This window comes from Zea mays, chromosome 1 (assembly GCF_902167145.1).
Source record: "Zea mays cultivar B73 chromosome 1, Zm-B73-REFERENCE-NAM-5.0, whole genome shotgun sequence".
Taxonomy (NCBI): domain Eukaryota; kingdom Viridiplantae; phylum Streptophyta; class Magnoliopsida; order Poales; family Poaceae; genus Zea; species Zea mays.
Genome location: NC_050096.1, coordinates 227571761 through 227575418, shown reverse-complemented (window position 1 = coordinate 227575418; position 3658 = coordinate 227571761).

The window sequence follows — 3658 nt, the reverse complement described above, 5'->3', positions numbered from 1 at the left end:
AGACATGTACTGTAGAGTGTCCGGTGTGCCACTTCGCGCGTGCCTGACTTCTGCGCGCTCTGGCGCGCATTTAATGCTTCTGCAGGTGACTGTTGGCGCGAAGTAGCCGTTGCTCCGCTGGCTCACCGGACAGTCCGGTGAATTATAGCGGAGCGAATTCCCGAAGCTGGCGAGTTCCAGAGTCGCTCTCCCCTGGGGCACCAGACACTGTCCGGTGTACACCGGACAGTCCAGTGAATTATAGCGGAGCTCCTTTGGATTTTCCCGAAGGTGAAGAGTTCAGCGTGAAGTCCCCTGGTGCACCGGACACTGTCCGGTGGCCCACCGGACAGTCCGGTGCGCCAGACCAAGGCACACTTCGGTTATCCCTTGCTCTCTTTGTTGAACCCAGTTCTTGGTCTTTTTATTGGCTAAGTGTGAACCTTTGGCACCTGTATAACTTATACACTAGAGCAAACTAGTTAGTCCAATTATTTGTGTTGGGCAATTCAACCACCAAAATCAATTAGGAACTAGGTGTAAGCCTAATTCCCTTTCAATCTCCCCCTTTTTGGTGATTGATGCCAACACAAACCAAAGCAAATATAGAAGTGCATAATTGAACTAGTTTGCATAATGTAAGTGCAAAGGTTGCTTGGAATTGAGCCAATATGAATACTTATGACACACATGGATTGTTTCTTTCTTATTTAACATTTTGGACCACGCTTGCACCACTTGTTTTGTTTTTGCAAATTCTTTTGTAAATCCTTTTCAAAGTACTTTTGCAAATAGTCAAAGGTAAATGAATAAGATTTTGTAAAGCATTTTCAAGATTTGAAATTTTCTCCCCCTGTTTCAAATGCTTTTCCTTTGACTTAAACAAAACTCCCCCTAAATGAAATCCTCCTCTTAGTGTTCAAGAGGGTTTTGATATATTAATTTTGAAATACTACTTTCTCCCCCTTTTGAACACAATAAGATACCAATTTGAAATTTACCAATTGAAAGTCCTTAGTTTCTAAAAGTAGGTGGTGGTGCGGTTCTTTTGCTTTGGGCTAATATTTTCTCCCCCTTTGGCATGAATCGCCAAAAACGGAGTCATTAGAGCCCTTTCCATAACTTTCTCCCCCTTTGGTAAAAGACATAAGAGTGAAGATTATACCAAAGTTGGAGAGTTGCTTGGACTCATGCTTTCTCCCCCAAAGATGGAGAGTTGCTCGGAGCGACGACGAAGGATGAGTTACGGAGTGGAAGCCTTTGTCTTCGCCGAAGACTCCAATTCCCTTTCAATACACCTATGACTTGGTTTGAAATAGACTAGAAAAGACATTAGTCATATCATATGAAAGAGACATGATCAAAGGTATATGAATGAGCTATGTGTGCAAATCAACAAAAGAAGTTCCTAGAATCAAGAATATTTAGCTCATGCCTAAGTTTGTTAAAAGTTTGTTCATCAAGTGGCTTGGTAAAGATATCGGCTAATTGATCTTTAGTATTGATGTATGAAATCTCGATATCTCCCTTTTGTTGGTGATCCCTTAGAAAGTGATACCGAATGTGTTGGGGACTTGTTCTTAAATTCTATGAGTCAAGAACAAGGCAACATAGAAAATGTTAATCGGTAAAGTCCTTCGTCCTTCGAAGCATTATTCCCCTTAGGATATAATGGTTTTCGGACGAAGGTTATGAAGGGCGTACCTTCATAAATATATTATACAATGACGAAGGATGAATTATAAGGAATATAAAGGATGACATAAGCAATTATATATTACTATCATATATAAACAGAAATAACGTTGAATTACAAATGTACCTTCAACTTGAAGGAGATGAAAGTACAAGCGTGACGCAAAAGCGAATGCCAAATCAGCGTGAACAGTACGGGGGTACTGTTCACCTATTTATAGGCACGGGACACAGCCCATACAAAATTACATTCATACCCTTTACATTTGATAATAATTCTATAGTAGTCTATCGAGGTCTGAATAGCCTTTTCATCTTTAAGTCGGTTTCATTTTCTGCAACCACGCCGAAGCTTTCCTGCTGACATCTTCGGCGTTGTACCAAGACCTTCGTATTATCCTGGTCTTCTCCTGGCGTGATAACGACTTGAGTTCGAAGGTACCTGCTCACACATTATACTTCCAGAAATACTGTTAAGTCCTGTTTTTGAGGACCTTCGGATGCCGAAGGTCCCCAACAGTAGCCCCTCGCAATATTAATTTGTTTAAAATAACAAATTTAGATTGCGACGTGAACGAAGGCCTTACGCCGAAGGTCCGAAAAAACACCTTCCCTTTGCTAGAATAGCAACAATCACTGACAAGCGGGGTCTTTGAATTTTCAACGCTCTTGGCGTATAAATACGGGCATACCGCAAACTCATTTGACACGCTTTCTGGCCAACTGCTCTCGCTTACTCAATTTTTAGCTCTTGTGCACTGCGACTTGCTAGGCTTTTGGTTTTGAAGCTTCGGCTTTGAAAATAGTTTTTTAGCGTTTCCGAAGATGTCTGAAGGTAAGAAGACTGTTGCTGAGATGAAGCTGAGCCTTGACGAAGAGAAAAACTTGGGTTTTCTTATAGCGATGTCAAAGACCAATACAGAAAAAATTACCAAGGAGATTCTGGAAGGTTTGTCTGAAGATACTGGTGACAGTGATAGCTATGATGTGGACAGTGGTGGTGAGGACTCCGAAGATCGTCCCTGGCGACCAAGCCATTCAGTTTATGGTAAATCAACTATCAAAGAGAATCATCTTGTCAACATGAGAGGAAGGTATTTCCGGGATTTGTCCATTGCGAGGGCCGACGAAGGGGAAAAAACTTGCCCACACCCTGAAGAGAATGAAGTCGTAGTGTACCGAAGCTTTTTGAAAGCTGGACTGCGATTTCCCCTGAGTAGCTTCGTTGTGGAGGTACTGAAAATATTTGAAGTCTATCTCCATCAACTTACCCCCGAGGCAATTATAAGGCTAAATATCTTCGTGTGGGCCGTGAGAAGCCAGGGTCTGAAGCCTGATGCAAAAAGTTTCTGCAATATACACGAATTATCATACGAAACAAAACCTTAGGGTAAGGAACAGTATCACAATAATTTTGGCTGCTACAATTTCGTTTCTCGGTCCGGGTCAAGCTGTCCCGTGCCGACCTTTCGGAAGAGATGGCCCGGCGACTGGATGACAGAATGGTTTTATGTGAAGAATGATTTGACAGCGCGAGAAGATATCAAAGGTATAATTATGTGCCCTATTTGGCAAAGCTTCGGCCTTCAGAGGCCGAAGGTTGAAATGAGTGAGGCTGCCGAAGAATGCCAGAGGGCCTTCGGTGTTATCTGCTCTTTTATTGGAACGAGGGACTTAGTACAAGAGCATATCGCCTTCAGGGTATGGCCGCTTGCGGAGAAATGGGAAATGCCACAAGAAACCATAAAAGAGACCGACGAAAGTGGACTTATCAGGTTGAAGTACACCTTTAAGTTTGGAGATAAATTCATTGAGCCAGATGATGACTGGTTAAAGAGCATTGAAAATTTAAGTGATGAACTGCTTGGGACCTATTCGAAGGCCGAAGACACTGCAATGTCAGCAGCCTTCGGAGGCCGGAAAAAGAAGAGGCTGAATCGGGTATTTGATGCAATCGGGTTTGTCTACCCTGACTATTGCTATC